Below are 18671 nucleotides of genomic sequence, written 5' to 3'. Positions count from 1 at the left end.
CGCATCCATAGTGTCCCCAGAATAAGGTACTCAGCCTTATCCTTATACTATAGATCATTTTGACTATATACTTGAACTTGATCCACTCTTATGTCTCTACATATAGTTCAAGTAATCATACTATAGCTAGAGTGTTCTTAGTTTATTGGATTTAGGACATAAAACCCAACAGCCTTGAGTACCTCGACCATTCCCGCGGCTTCCACGACCTCTACCTTGAACATTTTGAGTGTAGAGTACCTTTTCATCTTTTATTGATGCTTTCGTCTGAAGCGCTTGGTCGAGTGTCTCCTCCTTCTTTTTGTTGCATTGCTCGTATGCCTCGAGAGAACCGGCAAGCTCATCAACTGTAAACTTTGCTAGATTCTTCGACTCTTCTATGGCACATACAACATTCTAGAAGTTGTCTGTTAACGACCTCAAGATTTTCTCCACAACCCGTGTCTCGGGTAACATTTCTCCATTTTGATTTAGCTGATTCGCCACGGTTTGTACATGTGTAATGTAGTTAGATACATTTTCTGACTCCTTCATCTTCATGCTCTTCAACTTGCCACGCAGAGTCTGGAGACGCATCTGCTTGACTCGGTCAGTTCCTTTGAATACTTTTTCTAAAGTGTCCCACACTTCTTTTGAAGTGGTTGCCCTTGCAATCTTCTCAAAGCCCGACTCGTCAACAGCCCGGAACAACATGTATAATGCTGCCTTATCCTTTGATCGTGCTTCCTTTAGCGCCTTGTTTTGTGCTGCCGTATAACCTGTGGTATCATTCTGTTCTTCGAAACCTTCTTCGACCACCTACCATGCGTCTTGAGAACCAAGAAAAGCTTTCACTTGGATGCTCCAATTCTCGCGTCTTCGTCAATCGTGGTAGTGGCATTTGTCCCACCATGTTCACCATCGGCTCTGATACCAATTTGTTGAAATAAAATTCGATTTGTTGAAAATAACAATCCACTCTGATACTAACTTGTAGAAAATAGACGCTCGCTCTAAAACCAACTTGTTTAAATAACTCTCACGAAGTTGTGAAGGAGGCGTCGAGAGGGGAGAGACAAGGGGACAAAAGAATTTTTGAAAAAAAAAAAACTCTTTTCTATTACACTGTACACTTTGCTTTCTGTCTCTTGCTCTTGCTCTTGCTCTTGCTCTTGCTCTTGCTCTTGCTCTCTGCTTCTTACAACGGAAAGCCTATTAATTTATAGGTTTTCTAAAATCTAAAATTATCTATCCATAACCCACTCTCTCCTAAAATGATGATTGGCTCTTCATTTTTTTTCTTTGGCATTTTCCTTCTTTACTCAAATTTCAAAAAACCTTCCTTTCTTAATAAAATTAAAAACTACCTTTTTTTCATTTAAGTTTATTCCCAACAATCACTTGGTTCTTATTCTGTTCTTGATTCATTCTCCAAGACACTCCCCCTAGGATTTACGGCACTAGCTATGAACCTGACAATCCTATGCCCAAGGCTTCATGCGTTCCAAGCGACACAGTCTTAACCCGCATCTTAGGGCTTGCCCTTCGATACGGTCTGCTAACCTATGCCCAAGCCTTCATGCGTTCTATGCGGCATAGTCTGAAAACCTACATCTAAGGCCTCCTTCGTTCTAAGCGATGTAATCTAATCCTGCATCAAGGGCTGGCTCTATAATACAATTTGAATACCTACGCTCTGATGGTGTTAATATAACACATGCGGAAGCAATTTGGATCTTAGGCACTTTTCGAACATCAATTATAGTAAATAACTAGCATGTTCATAAGTATTAAAACTTATTGAGTTTGAATACTAACCTTTTGTAGTTCAAATTCCTTTTTCCTCACGAACCGGTTTCGAACCACCACTAGTGTCTTCTCCACTATCCTCCGGCCTTAGAACGGGATTGTGGAATCCGGTGAGTGACTAAAATTGGGAGGGATTTTGTATATATGAAGAAAGTGTTTGTGAGAGGTTTTTCTCAAGGTTTTTCACCAAGGAAGACCTTCCATGTACCATGATCACTCTATTTATAGAGTTATGTTTGCATGTTCATGCAAATTTGAGATCACCAAATTTTGACACTCAAAATTCCACTCAAATGTTTGGGATTATGTGGCAAGCATGCAAGTTTGAGTTCACCAAATTTTGATACTCCAAATTCCACTAAAATTTGTGGGGTTTATTTGACAAGCATGCAAGTTTGGTTAAACCAAATTTTGACATCTCAAAAGTCCACTAACATGGATTTTTTCATTAAATGAAGTCAACATTTTGACTTTATTAATTCAACAATTAATTTGAATAATTAATTTCAAATTAAAGTAATATTAAATGATTAATTAAACTATTTAATTAATATTTAATATTAATTCAAATGCCAATCCCAATCAATCCCGACACATATTTGATTAAGATATTTAAATCTTATTTAAATATCTTAGATTCTCTCTTTTTGTTTAATTCGTAAATAAAACAAAAATGCGGTTAAATATATCGTATATATGTAGCGCATATTCCTTAATTTGAATTCGAACACTTTGAACTCACTCGTCACACTGTTCTATGGTTTAGTCCGATATGAGCTAGCAGAGGGACCTAATGGACCTATAGATCATGGGCTCCAACGATCCAAGATTAACCGGTTAAACTCATTAACCTTGTTAACCAACATTCTTTAACTACTAGGACACTCCACTATAGCCTAGTAGTTGCACTCCCCTCACTATAGATATATTTCTGCCCATTTGATATAACCATGATTAGTAGGTCGATCCTTCACAGGTTGTTCGTAATTAGAGTTGGGTCAATTTACCGTTTTACCCCTGAAGTTACTTCTTGTTCCTTATGTCTCACTAATCCTCTAATGAACAATTAGTTTGTGGTCCAACCAGGAAACCGAATCCCTCTCACGCCAATGAGAGGGTGGGGCCCCTTGTTGAAAACCTGGAGTCACTACTTAAGGGAACTATCTCTCTTCTATCCCTAAAAATGGGTAGGAGCGAATCCCATCTTGCACCCCACGTCCCCAGCTATTCACCCAGTCTTACCCCTGAAATGGGAAGCCTATTGAGTCGGCAAACTCGAGCCACTCTCACCCATGCAAACCTAAGGATAATTCCGTATAAACAGGAGTTCATGGTTAGCTCAGGATTAAGATCGAGTTACCTAGGTCATCGACTAAAAAGAAAATCAGTTTCAACAGTAAACGACATTATTAAGAGAGAGTGGTTTTCTTTATGGTCCGATCTTATGCAATACTCATTGCATAGGACGCCTCCACTCACATGTCTACACATGTACAATTTAGTGATCACATTGTTTATATCATATAAAAAAGTGGGCCGCATCCATAGTGTCCCCAGAATAAGGTACTCAGCCTTATCCTTATATTATAGATCATTTTGACTCTTATGTCTCTACATATAGTTCAAGTAATCATACTATAGCAAGAGTGTTCTTAGTTTATTGCATTTAGATTAATGATCGTAAAGTTCACTTTATTCAATAAAGAATCTTTACTGAATAAACAACAATAACTTTATTGAAAATAGAATATGTTTTTGTTTACAAACTATGAGTTTTAGGACATAAAACCCAACAAACTCCCACTTGAACTAAAACTCTAGTGGGGTTTTATAACGTTGAGTAGAGAGAAAAACATAAATACAATAAACTAGGGCATCACATACTCATGCCTTTTCTCCCACTTTTCCTAGTCCTAGACTCACTAGGTGCCCTTCAAACACTTTAGCCGTGAGGGGATTTGTAAATGGATCAGCAATGTTGTGCTCAGAAGCTATCTGTGTGACGATCACATCTCCTCGTTGCACAATCTCCCTTATGAGATGATATTTGTGCTCAATATGTTTTTCGCACTTATGGCTTCTTGGTTCTTTTGAAATTTGCAACTGCTCCACTGTTATCACAATAAAGAGTGGCGGGAAGATGCATATTTGGAACAACTTCCAAATCAGTTAAGAACTTCCTAAGCCATACAGATTCTTTTGCTGCTTCACAAGCAAAAACATATTCAGCCTCCATGGTGGAATCAGCAATGCAACCTTGCTTTATGCTTCTCCATATTATTGCTCCCCCGTTCAGAGTGAAGACAGATCCTGATGTCGATTTCCTCGAATCTACATCGGTTTGAAAATTTGAGTCCGTGTACCCGGTAAGGATCAGATCCTTAGCACCGTACACAAGCATATAGTCCCTCGTTCTCCTAAGATACTTGAGGATATTCTTAACGGCAGTCCAATGAGCACGTCCCAGATTGAACTGATATCTGTTGACAATTTCCACAGCATAGCATATGTCGGGTCGGGTACATAGCATGGCATACATCAGACTACCGACCGCTGATGCATAGGGAATGTGTCTCATATCCTTAACTTCTTGAGGTGTCTTAGGACTTTGATCTTTCGACAAATGAACTCCATGTCTGAAAGGTAATAATCCTTTCTTGGAGTTCTGCATCTTATATCGAATCAACATTTTATCGATGTACGACGCCTGAGACAATGCTAGTGTTTTGTTCTTGCGATTCTGAACAATTTGGATTTCAAGAACAAACTGAGACTCCCAAATCTTTCATTTGGAATTGTGTTGCTAGCCAATGCTTAATGTCAGTCAGAAATCCCACATCATTTCCAATGAGTAAGATATCGTCAACGTCCAACACCAGGAAAGCTACTGTTTAAAGCCATAAGATTTGATCGCAGTATCAAACTTTATATTCCAGGATCGAGATGCTTGCTTCAACCCATAAATGGATCTTTTAAGCTTGCAAACCCTTTGCTCGTGATCCTGTTCAATGAACCCCTCTGGTTGAGCCATATAGATACTCTCTTCAAGATTGTCGTTTAGAAAGGCTGTCTTAATATCCATTTACCAAATTTCATAATCATAAAATGTGGCAATAGACAAGAGTATTCTAATCGATTTAAGCATAGCAACACGAGAGAAGGTTTCTTCATAGTCCACCCCCTCTCTTTGGGTATAACCCTTTGCTACTAGTCGAGCTTTAAAGGTCTGTACCTTACCGGTTTGGTCTCGTTTCCTCTTATAGATCCATTTGCAACCAATAGGCTTTACCCCATCTGGTTGATCTACGAGTTCCCAGACTGAATTGAAGTACATTGACTCCATTTCAAGATTCATGGCTTTAATCCACTGATCTCTATCTTCATCATTCATTGCCTGTTTATAGGTCAATGGATCCTCAACGCCATCATCAGGTATGATGTCTTGAGTTTTGCCAAACCCAAGTAACGATCGGGTTGAGTTATAACCCTCCCACTACGTCGAGGCATTGTCAACTCTTGAGAAGGATGTGATTGACCAGAAGTGTCAGCTCCATCAACAACTCTGGTTGGACCAGCTTGATCAACAACTCTTGTTGTTTTATCAGTAGCTTCTTTAGAAATCTCACTTAATACTAGTTTGCTACGAGGTTGATGATTTCTTACGTGGTCTTCCTCTAAGAATGTAGCGTTTGTTGATACAAACACTCTATTTTCTTGAGGGTCATAAAACAAACCACCTTTCGTCTCTTTGGGGTATCCTACGAATAGACATAATTTTGAACGACGTTCTAATTTCTTGGGGTTTTGCAACAACACATGTGCTGAACATCCCCAAATTCTGAAGTGACGTAAACTATCTTTACGCCCTTTTCATAACTCATAAGGTGTTTCTGAAACACTCTTAGTAGGAATTATGTTCAAAATGTATGTAGCAGTCTCCACTGCATATCCCCAAAATGGATTGGGTAATTGAGCGAAACTCATTATAGACCGAACCATGTTTAACAGAGTTCTATTTCTCCTTTCTGATACACCATTTTGTTGAGGCATACCAGAAGCTGAAAGTTGAGACCTTATTCCATGTTCTATCATATAGTCCTGAAATCTTAAGTCCATGTACTCTCCCCCTCGATCTGATCGAAGTGTTTTAATAGTTTTACCTAATAGATTCTCAACCTCAGTCTTATACTCTCTGAATTTTTCAAGAGCTTCGAACTTGTGACGCATTAGGTAAAGATAGTCATACCTTGAATAATCATCAATAAAACTGATGAAATATTCATACCCTCCTCGTGCTTTGACATTCATTGGACCACAGAGATCTGTATGCACGAGTTCTAAGGTTTCTTTGGCTCTATAACCTTTTTCGGAAAATGATCGTTTAGTCATTTTACCCTCAAGACAAGACTCACATGGAGGTAAAGAGTTGTCTTCTAACTCATTTAGAAGTCCTCTTTTAACCAATCTCTCAATCTTATTGAGATTAATGTGGCCTAGTCTTAAGTGCCAAAGATAGGTATGAGGAGAAATCTTTCGTCATTTATTTTGAGTTTCAGTTGTTTTAAATATCTCGATATTTTAAATAGCTTTTGTTTCGCTCGGTTTTAACATATATAAGTTGTTTTCTAGTTTTGCAGAACAAATATGAATACCTCTTTTGCAAATGAACATTTCATTGATTTCAAAAGATACTTTATACAATTGTTCTAATAAACAAGAGATATAAATTAGATTTCTTTTCATTTCAGAAACAAAAAGTACATTATCTAATATAATGAATCTATCTCCAAAAAACAACTTTAAATTTCCTGCTGATCTTGCTGAGACAACCTCTCCTGTTCCAACCCTGAGTGTTATCTCGCCGTCCGCAAGCATTCTCCAGGAGCTAGTTTTCTAGTAAAAAGAACAAATATGATTAGTCGCCCCTGAATCTAGTATCCAAGTTGAGTTGTCATACTCAACTAAATATATATCTACAACGAGTAAATCATATTTACCTTGTTGTGTCTTTTCGACTTTCCTCTCTTCAAGGTATTTTGGGCAGTTTCTCTTCCAGTGCCCGTTTTCGTTGCAATGGAAACATTTTCCTTTATCTGCTTTTTGAACCTTGTGTTTGCAGTTAGTAGGAATCTTATTTTTCCCTTTACCCTTCTTCTTCATCAAAACACTTTTAGAAGTTGAAGGAACAGACTTATTTTTGGAGGACGATCCTCGTAGTAATTTCTTGGAGATAGCAACATTTGCTTCTCCTATTTGTCCCTTGTTCGTTAAGAGGGGCTGATAAGTCTGTAGCTCATTGAGAAGAGCAGTCAAGTTATATTCTATTTTGTTCATTACCACATTTGTGCGGAACTGGAAGAAGCTCTTCGGAAGAGGCATCATGATAAAACTGACTTGACTCTTCTCATCAATGACAGCTTCATTTTCTTCTGCCACATTGAAATGGACCATCATGTCCAGGACATGTTCTCTAACTGAGGTCCCTTCTTTCATACGACAGTTGTAAATGTATTTTATGGCTTCATGTCTAAGGGAGAAGGACGGTTGTCCAAACATCCTTTTTAGAGATTCCATAATCTCTTTAGCAGTACCCATAACATCGTGTTTCTTAGCCAAAACATCAGATATGCTGGCTAGAATGTACACTCGGGCTTTGTCATTTTCCTTTATCCATCTGTCATACGCATCCCGAACTGTTCGGTTTGCATTTGAGCTAGGATTTGGAGGACACTCCTGAGTTAAAACAAACCTTAAATCATCAATTACCAGTATTGTGTTTAGGTTTGATTTCCAAGTTGCGTAATTGTCGCCATTTAATTTCTCAAAAGCGAGTAATTGTACTATTGAGTTTGTCATGCTATGATATAAAAAAAATTCTATTAGTGATTTGACTTAATCCTGTTTAATCCAATCAGTTTTAGCAAATGTGATAATGTACCCAAATCATTATTAATTTGCAACGATACTTTAGTGAGTTACAGCAACTGCTACCAAGGGGCAGTCAATCACTCATTCACCAAATCAAGACATTCTTGACTTAAACACTAATCCCAAAATAACTCTTATTCCTATAGTGTTCTTAGTTATCGCTTTTTTGGTCAAGAATATACTAACTCTTAGTAATTCTTCGTAAGTGTGACACGCCATTTTCAGATCTCATAGATCGGTCCCAACAATGCTATCGAATGAAAAAGCCAAAGTTGGGAACGGACCTAAGAAATCCTATCCATTTCTGGAGTTTGCGTTGTTTCGACTCCCATGTTACGACCCTCCGAATGGGTAGTTGCTCTAGGGCAACATGTAGGTGGAACATGGGAATCTCATGGTGCAACCTAGTGGTGGAGACCATAGGACGTGTTGATATACTTCCTTCTCCCACTTACTATAAATACTTTCTCTATTCACCTTGTTATTGACTCATGCAAATACCTTCCGAATGGAGGACGCTCCCAAGACGACACGAGGACGAGCATGAATCTCACGGTGTGAATTTTCCAGAGAAGCGTAAAAGGAAAACGATGTATCTCATTTATCTTTTTCCTCCCACTAAGTATTTTAGATGGTTGGGTATACTCATTACTTAGGTATATTCTGGCTAATTAAATATAACATAAGTCTAGGTGATTTTTTTAAAACTTACATCAATCAAGCGTGCTCATAAAACTGGGCTAACTAAGCTCAAGTACTGGTCCGATCTTCAGGTAGTAGGTGTTCCGTAAACCGTCAACTTAAGTACCTCCAGCCTTATATAAGATCGTGCTAGGTGAGCTTTCTTGTAACCGCAATTTTGTAAGACATCGACCTATTTTAACTATTAAAATTGATCGTGCTCGTTTCTTAACCCAAAGTGAGCATGCACTTATCTTTATTATAGATTTTAACGTCTATCTCGTTTTATGATGTTGAAAATAACCTATAACATGCATCTAATCAACTTAACCTCAAACATATCGTTGAAAATAACCTATAACATGACGTTGAAAATAACCTATAACTTGGTTTATGTTCCAAACTTGCTCCAATCAACTTAACCTCCAACATATCTTCATGTTCTTCATAATAGACCTTATAAGAAGTAGCAAATCATTTAGAGCACGTATAGAGCTTGAATTTTCCTAAGTAATCCTAGGGGCATTTTGGTCATTTTACCCCTAATTCTTGGTTTTACTACTTAACATATTCCAAGGCTTTCAAACTTTATTACATCATCAAACATCATAAAATAAGATCTACTACAGAGTTTCATAGCATTTGGAGGTCATCTAGGTCATGAATCGTAGGTAGATATCCTTTGGGGCATTATGGTCATTTTAAACCTTTTCTTGGTTTACCTACTTATCCTTATCGAATGACCACCAAATTTCATATATAACCTCAACATGCTATAATATGCTTAGCATTAAAATTTCATAGGCAGCGAATTTCATCTACTGGGTTATTTTAATGTTATTTAATTTCAAGCAATTTGATTGGTTTAAGTCCTTAACTCACGGTTCTTTGAGTTTTTCTTTCATATATCCTTAATTCATACTTGGTTTAGTGTTCATATGGAAATCCAAGTGATTCCTACAAGTATTTCTTAACAAAAAGTTTAAGGTGGCTACTTACCTCGTCGTCGACGTTCGGGACCTCCGTTCTTGAGCTTTCGGTATTCGAATTACCTCAAATTTCCTTCCACATACTCCTTATTGCATCTAGTTTTTGGAAATATAAATTTTTTCATGAGAATCGGTCTAGAAGGTTGTTAAAATTGAAAAAAACCGAGGGAAGATCGAGTTTTTGGTTGACATGGTCGGTTCAACTGAACTAGCCACACCATCGTCTTCTTCCTCCAGTGGGAAGAAAACGTGCACGTCATATAGTGCTGCCGTCTAAAACTCGTCCTCCATAGCTCCGATCATGCTATTTCTCCCCTCAATTTCTTCATGAAACTTAAAGATGGTGTTACAAGGAAGAGATATGGATTGATTTCATACCTTCTCGTGGATCGTAGCCTAAGATATTAGTCTCCAAAGTTCGTGTAACGCCCCTAATTTTCTAAATCTAATTAGTGATATCACCCATGCATACATAACTCATTACACAGAAGCTCATCATAAATAACCTTGAAAAACACAACAAAGTCTTTCATAAAAGTCCAAAAATCCAAAACAAATCTATCTCTGGAAATAAAACCTTGAGTAACTAAATTCAAAACAAATCTAAATAAAACAATGTTCAATGCTTTAACTCAAATAAACATAAACTACTAAAAATGTTCCTCGTCCACTTCCATGGTGTCTTCAGCTACACCGTCAACTGTACATTGGCACCTTGCCTTTACTTGAAAAATGTAGGTAGCACGTGGCTTGAGTATTTTATGAAATACTTAGTAAGTCACCCCACTGTTAGGGTTAGAAATACAAACACATGCAACATATGAGCGGGATCTAACTTTTCATAAACTTTACATGGCCTTGGGTGCTTTTTCTATCTTGGGTAGGGTTGGATGTGTGGTACTTCTTCACACATGGTCCATGTACGCACACATGGACCCACCAGGCGGGTTCGTATATGTAGCCCCTTGGCCTGGCTTGGTCGAGCAAACGTATTACACGTCGCCGGATACCACAGAACAGAAAAGGGCCCGCATGATATCATGGTGAACATAAATATCGTATTTCATTCTTTCGTAACATAAAGGGGAAGTATCCCGATGCAAGTGGCATACATATATGCATGAGGTCCCTTAACATACCTAACATAACATTACATAAGCATTGCTAACATCACATATACGTTCCTTGCATTACATGGCATGTCACATAACTTACATTACATGACATATTACATAACATGAAAATACATTCCAGTTCCATAAGTATTTCATGACATGACTCGATAATACTATGTGTATATATGGCATCGATCAACATTTTCATGACATAATACTAGCAGCTCAACGATAACTTTTCATAGCTTAAACAGTCAACAGTCAACATAATTCATAACTTTTTATAGCTTAAACAATCAATATAATCCATACATCACATAATCATATCACATAAGATATGGTGCATGCAAGGGCCACTGGGCACGCACCATCATACATCACACGATAAGCTAACTCCAACAATAAGGTCACTTACCTCGATAGTTTTGGCCGAAGACACTCACAACAAGCTAATTCCAACAGTTAATTATGTCCTATAAGAACCACATAACATATTTAGGAACCTTTCATAACATATTCTAGCTAAACCTCATGTTAGTTAACAAAGGAAAACTCTAACACAATCTATTTTGACTATTAAGGACCATACTGACTTCAGAATGTAAAAATAAGGGCAGAAACGACTTCAAAAGGGCCAAAAACCTAGGAATCGATATATTATAGAGGTACTGAGCTGATAATCCGAGCCGCCGAGTTCACCAACTAAGTTGCCAAGCTAAGCTGCAGGAATTGACAGATCCGAGCCGACGAAAACATCAAGCCGAGCCGAGAGGAGCCGTGGCTAACGCCTCATTTGGGTGGTGTGAGCTCGTGGGTACACAGACGCCGAATCCCAACCCCATCCAATCCCTCTTCTTCCTTACCCGGAAGACACAAAAACCCTAGATGCGATTTTCCCTTTTTGATTATGACAAGACTTCGACACTTACACTCATCCCAGCTGTCGTTTTGCCTACCACTCCTCATTGTGCAATGCCTACAACGTTACTCTATTTCTACCCAAAAATTCTTACTGAAAACTCGAAGCTTTGCGTACGTCTCACGATTTCCCTCTTCAAAACCCGTATGTTTTCTCTCATAAACGCAACAATCTAATTCTGAGGGAAGGGAACAACTGATAGGTATTATAGGGTTTTAGAATAAGGAAACTTAGAGAAATAGAAATATTTCTATTATACAATAAATGTTACGCCGGAAATCCCACGATTTTCGAGGGATTTCTTGGGAGATTTCGTGAGACCATTTAATTTTTTTTTTTTTTCAAAAACTCAAATCGTTACAGTTCATCCAAAATATCATTTCTCATTGGAGCAAAAACAGAGGAGTTCTTATTGTGTAGCCAATTCTAGGGGTTTTTAAGGCCCGAAATGCCGAATTTTTGTTCTCTTGGGCAGCCTGTTCTATAACGTTTCAGTTCTCGATTCCTTCATCAAAGTTACTCAACCTGATCCTCTAAAGCTTAAAGAATTCTCAATTTGAAGGAAAAGGAACGGTAGATAGGAATTCGAAACTTACCCCCAATTTAAGCTCCAAACGAATTTTCTTCAATTGGGCACGTTCCCAAGGTTATTTCTCTTTGTGGTCTTCTATGGAAACATTTTTTGAAGGTGGAGAAACTTATTGGGATCATCCTTGCTCGAAGAGTTCTCGTGTATCCTCGAATTGAAATTTTGAGTTTTCCTTGAAGCTCTTTCATGGCGGGTCGAATTGGGAAAATGGTTTCTAGGCACTTTAAGCACTCGATTTCTTCATAGAACTTGTGAGTAATATTGTTTAGAAACTATAGGAACAAGTTTGAAGAGAAATGGTTGAGAATTGCTCTAGAATTTTAGGAGACCCAAAATCTTAATGCTTATTGCCTACGATTGGGAGCTCGACCTTGCTCAATTCTTGTTCCAAACTATTGCCCGAACTTCATACTTTATAGGGAAAGCTTAAACCGACATTGAGAGCTCCAAAACCGTCATGATTTAGAGATTGAACTTTCTAGATAATCCATCGAAAATATCTACTCCGATCATAGCCTAACCAACCTTGGTTTTGAATCGTACCCATTGGATGTGATGATCTGTGAGTGTTTTAGAATATATCCAATTTTGGAGGAGATCCAATGGCAGTAAGTTGAGATTCGATGGATTTTGTGGAGATGGTTACGGTTGATCATCTGATTCTTGCCAGAATGGCAATTTCGTAATTATCCATATCTTTAGGGGTAATTTGGTAATTTGCCATTTTAGAATTTTTTTCTCAAAAAATCCATAATTTTCCTAAAAATTCTTCGTCCCTCATTTTTTCCTCCTTGACCACCTTGAAAAGAACTAAAAATCTGGAAAGTTCCTTAGAAATTGAAAAAACGACCAAAGTCCTTAAAATTATTTGTCCTTGCTCAATCCTCTTAATTTCTTTCCTTGGATCCTTTGGGTCTTAAAATTACTTCTTAGGGTATGAAAATGACTTGTTTAAGACGTCCTTACTTAATCCTCTTAATTTCTTTCTTTAGATCCTTTGAGTCTTACATAGGTGGCTTTCCTTCATTTTTTGAGTGTTACATAGATCTTAGGATCTTTTGGTATCAATGTCTGTCATGTTCTCTACATGAATTTTCTTTCTATTAGCAATTATGAGTGTTCAAGCAAAGTAGTTTAACACTGATTCCCCCGTCTTCATGTGAAGAACCTCCCACTCTTTGCGAATAGCTTGCAATTGTGCACGTTTGACTCGAGCTGTTTCCTGGTACTTCTGTGTCAAGGAGTCCCAAATATCCTTGGTTGTGTCTTACTTTAGGATGGTTTCTAGAGTTGGATGATCTATGGCTTGGAAGATATAGTTTTTACCTTTTAAATCCTTCAACTTAGATCTTCAATTGCTTTCTTTTATCCTTACTTCTCCTCCTACGTCAACTACTATTGCATAAATTCCTTGCTCCACCATACTCCAATATTGCATAAATTCCTTGCTCCACCCCACTCCAATATTGTTTTGATCTAAGAAGTTTCCATCATCATGGTCCAATGCAATATTGTTTTGATTTGAGAAGTTTCCATCATTATGGTCTAGTGATCATCATGGTCCAGTGATCATAATGTCCATCCAACTTTGGAGATGGTCCAGTGATCATAATTTTCATCCAACAATATTGTTTTGATGGGAGAAAGTTTCCATCATTATGGTCTAGTGATCATAATGTCCATCTACCTTTGGAGATAGTCCAATGATCACAACTTCGAAAATCAAATCACAAACGGAATCTTTTAACACACCCAAATAAGTTATAGCTAATCTAAACTAATACAATAGTTAATTTGGGATCAAGAATTTAAATTATTAAAAATATAAAGTCCCAAATGAAATAAAGGTAATCAATCAAGGAATTAAAAAAAATTAAAACATGAGGTATAACGACTAATACAATAAAAGAATCTAGCCAACCATTTTCACTATGATATGACTGAATTCTTTAACAACACCACATTGAAACTATAAAATAAAAGGGAAGAAGATAAAAACTAGGGCCGCCTGCTGAATCTCTGTTATGTTCTAGAACTAAAGCTTTAAAATCTCTATTCTTTGCTCCCAAAGTCTATCCAATGAAGAGAAATGTTTATCTAGAATGGGTCAATCAATATCTTAATTTGATTGGAATCTAAAATTCTAATTAAATTAAGAGTCCATAATTAAATTAGGAATATTTTTTACTCCAAAATCATCCCCAAATTTGATTTTTTTTTTTCACAATATTTCTTCTAAAATCTCAAGTTTTCTCCAAATATTCGAATTAAAAATTAAAGCATACATTTAATCCTCCAAACTAGCATAAAATAGAACTTAAAGATAGTAGATTTTGTGTACTGTCATCGACCTTATCCATTTTCTCAACAATGGTGTTCAGGTCCGCCTCATGCTGTTCTATGGAAATAAAGATATGTTCTCTACACGTGATGAAGATTTGGTCCGCCACATGTTCTTCCATAGTGGTCAGGTTCTAGTCAACCACATGCCATTTGAAGGGGCTTGGTTTGCTCCTGTTTCTTTCTCAATAATAGACCTGACCAACCCACCTGCTGCTCTTCTATAATGACAGTGACTTTTTTTACCCACCTACTCTTCCTTCCCAACCTAGACTTGGTCTTTCACCTTACCGTTCATAGTGGTCCAGAGTCAATAAGCTCGATTTAATCATAGTCGAACATTAAACATCACGTTGAAATGAAGGAATGAAGGAATGAAGGGATGTGCTCCATGAGAGAAGTTATAGTATTTTTGTTTCTATAAATAGCCTGAGTGATATGTTTTATTTAGAAAGTCATAAAGGATTGTGATAAAAGTATTTTAGTACTAAGTATGTTTGTGAGTGTTTCATTCTATTTTGATATTTATTTTATAGTGTTTTGATTGAGGGTCAACCAATATTTGGTAAGAGATCTAGAATGTCAAAACGAATGCATCACCGTACAACGTCGCTATAGAAGATACGAGGACGATGAAAAGCGGAAAGGAGTAGAGTGTAACGTTTCAATGCCCATTACTTGGGAAGAGTAACTATGCAGCGTGGACATTAAAGATGCTTATTAATATACAGGCAAATGGCGTGTAGAACGTCATCAAGAATTGGTGATGACATTGAAGAGCACAAGGATAGGATGATTCTTACTGCTATCTACCAAATAGTCTCGGAAAATCTCCTTCTCACGTTGGCAAATAAGGACTTGGCAAAGACGCGTGGACATCCATCTGGTTCATAGAGCTATTTCCCTTGGTCAAATCACAATGAATGCCCGTTGGTATAAGTTTTTAAGTATTTTTTATTAAAGCTAAAATTGCCACTTTATAGAAGTTTTTGCTTCACCCGATGAAAACTAAACAACATGAGAGCAATCGACAATCATTCTTAAATAACACAACACTCGTAATTTTGGCCATAGGAAATAAAAATGACAATCATATTTTACGTTCTTGAACTTGTGCAACAAACTCATCAAGGTTCTTATTAGAGCTCCCATCTTCCGTCGTAGCTTCCTTCGCCAACTTCATCCACTTGCTTGCATTTTGTCTCATTTCAACCCTTTTCTCGCCCTCCATCACTTTCCTAATACACAATTCTATCTCTTCTCTTCCAACTAACCCATTTTGGTTTGAACTAACCCTCACACCAACCTTCCACACGTCTTCCACGAACTTGGCATTTGTTATTTGGTCCGTCCATTGAGGCATTGCCACCATTGGAACTCCACTGCTAAGGCCCTCCAAAACCGAGTTCCAACCACAGTGAGTAACAAAGCACCCACTGATTTGTGACCTAAAACTTGCACTTGGGAGCACCACTTCACCACCTTCCCCTTCATCTCTTTCATCTCTTCAACAAACTTGTTTGGAAGCTCTCCGGTTTCCATTTCCTTAATGACCCAAAGGAAGTTTTTGTTGCTTGCTTTCAGCCCCCACGCTATCTCCTTCATTTGCTCTTCTCCTAGCTCCGATACGCTGCCAAACGACACGTAGATGACAGACTCGCTGTCTTTAGAGTCCAACCACTCGATGGTTTTGCTGTCATCTTCCGTTGATTTGATTAGATTCATGCCGTAATTGTTGTCGTCCATCAACCCCTTGTCTATGAGTATGGATGGAACTGTTGGTCCGACGGTCTTCAAAGACGTATGGCTTTGCATCCACTGTAACACCTGTATTAATATATTGAGAAGTCATTAATATTGAGGATTGTTGTGGAGGAGTCCCACGTTCACTAATTAATTAGTCAATGATCATAAATTTATAAGCAAAGAATACATTTTCATTGATATGAGGTATTTTGGGACCGACCAAATTAAAGCATGAGAACTTATGCTCAAAGTGAATAATATCATACTATTCCGGAGAGTCGTGAAAAAACTGGTGAGGAAATACATCATTTTCAAAAATAGAAGATTAAAAAATGGTTAATAAATTAGGTGGAAGCATAAGTTGAGTTGAGGAGAATTGGATAAATTACTTGTGGTTCCAACGCATGGAAAGTGTTGATGAACATCCAATCAGGCTGGTTACAGAACTGTTCGGTCATCATCCTGAGGAATACCGGATACTGGTGGGGATTTGAAATCAGCGAAGGAAGGTCGGTGTCCTGAAGAAGTGGCAGCGCAGGCAGCGACACAGACTTCTTATCAGACGGAATCTTCAAGGCACCACTGTACACGTGATAAAAAACGGCATTGACAGCGCAGGACTCGGTGAAAAAGGGAGCCCCAGGAAGGCCAAATCCTCTAGCAACATCCAGAACCCAAGGAGTGAGGGAATCGTACACAACGCAGGCAATTGGGGCGTTGGAGGTCTGATGGTGAGTGATGAGCTTGACTAAGTGGAAGCATGTGGAGGTTTGGAGGCGGTGAAAGCAGGACTCCAAGGGCTCTGGGTCTCTGCCTTTGTAGGGCTCTCGAGGCTTGTTCTCCACGTTAATGGAGCCACCCCAACCGCCCACCTGGTTGAGATTGGCGTTGTTGTTGATTTCATGGGTGTTGAGGACAGTGACTTTAAGGCCTTTCAAGACGAGGCGTTTTGAGAATTGGAGGATGGGGTTTACGTGCCCTTGTCCGTCTGGGAAAGGAATCACCAGAATGTGAACCTTGCCTTCTCCCACTTCGATTTTTTTTCCCTTAATTTTCTGCTACCACTCTGTTTTTCTTTTTCCTGCTCGCTTCTCTCCACAGTCTCATTTCACCAGTGAAGACACAAGATTCCTACCAAAGATACTCTACATTAAAGCATTTGGAATTTGGGTTTCTGACCTTTTATTTGTTGGTGGAAGAATTTGATTACTTCCGTTAGAATATTTTTAGGTATTTAGTTTCAGATTTGTCTCCATGTTTGTTTCCAAATTTGATTTAAAATTTATTTCATGGAATGCTAAATGGAGGAAAAACTTATGAATAGACCAACTACAAGAAAAGACCTCATGATAGTCAATATGGGACCTCACACCTATCAATGGGTGGTGTTCTTCAACTCATCCTTATTTTGGATGGTGAAGATGTTATTGACTGTGAACCAATATTGAGTTATTTACACATAGAGATGGAAAAAATTGCAGAAAATCGAACAATTATACAATATCTATCTTATGTGACTACTGTATTGGGAATCACAATCAGCGTACTAGTAATTGTATGGTTAGAAAGAGAAATATTTGCCGAGATACAACAACTTATTGGACCTGAATATGCTGGTCCTTTGGGAGTTATTCAAGCTTTAGCGATGGCACAAAACTACTTTTTAAACAAAATGTGCTTCCAATGTGGCTAGTTTCATCCCATTTGTTTCCCAAATTTGTGGTTAGTTTCTATTTATGCTTATTTGTAAAGCTATAAAAGTCAAGTTCAGTATTCAATAATATTATCACTCCAAACTTCAATGGTTTATTTTGAAAGAGTGATGATAATCTCCAACAAGACGAGGAGAAGATATGCTAGACAAGAAAATTGTAAAAAAAAAATTATGTGTACCTGAAAAATTTACTTATGTTGTAGTATCTACTGAGGAATCCAAAAGTACTAATAACATGTCCATTGATGAATTACAAAGTTCATTACTGGTGCATGAACAAAAATTTCGAAGATCTAGCATTAATGGAGAGGAGCAAGTTCTAAAAGTCGAAGGACGAACAGAAATAAGTAATAGAGGAAGAGGAACTTACGGGGACAGAGGACATGGAAGAGGAAGATCAACTTTCAACAAAGCAACTGTTGAATGTTATAGGTATCGTGACTTAGGTCATTTTCAATATGAATGTCAAAACATGAATAAGGAATTGAATTATGCAAAGCTGGAAGAAGAAGAGGATGAAATGCTGTTAATGGCTCAGATGGAAAGACATGAAGCAAAAAGGAGTGATGCTTGGTTCTTGGATTCTGGTTGCTCAAACCATGTGTGTGCGAGTGAAGGTATGTTTTCACATTTAGACAGACATTTTCCCACATTGTCAAACTTGGAAATAATACAAGTATGAAAGTTATGGGAAAGGGTGTAGTGAAATTAACTTTGCATGGGGTTCGTTGCACTATTAATAGTAATGTGTATTGGGTACCTGAACTAAAAAATAATCTCTTGAGTGTTAGACAACTACAAGAAAAATGAGTAGCAGTGTTGTTTAAAGATGGTGTATGTAGCGTTTATCATCCACAAAAAG

The 18671-nt window shown here is 37.8% G+C and overlaps 1 pseudogene; it reads right to left on the bottom strand.

The window, feature by feature from the left end:
* Window positions 1-15279: 15279 nt before the first annotated feature.
* On the bottom strand, window positions 15280-17443 carry LOC111436568 (annotated as a pseudogene).
* Between the last annotated feature and the right edge of the window lie 1228 nt (window positions 17444-18671).

The sequence above is a fragment of the Cucurbita moschata genome, unplaced genomic scaffold (assembly GCF_002738365.1).
Source record: "Cucurbita moschata cultivar Rifu unplaced genomic scaffold, Cmos_1.0 Cmo_Scf00056, whole genome shotgun sequence".
Classification (NCBI taxonomy): Eukaryota; Viridiplantae; Streptophyta; class Magnoliopsida; order Cucurbitales; family Cucurbitaceae; genus Cucurbita; species Cucurbita moschata.
Note: the sequence above shows the minus strand (reverse complement) of the source record. Positions and strands in the feature narration are given on the sequence as shown.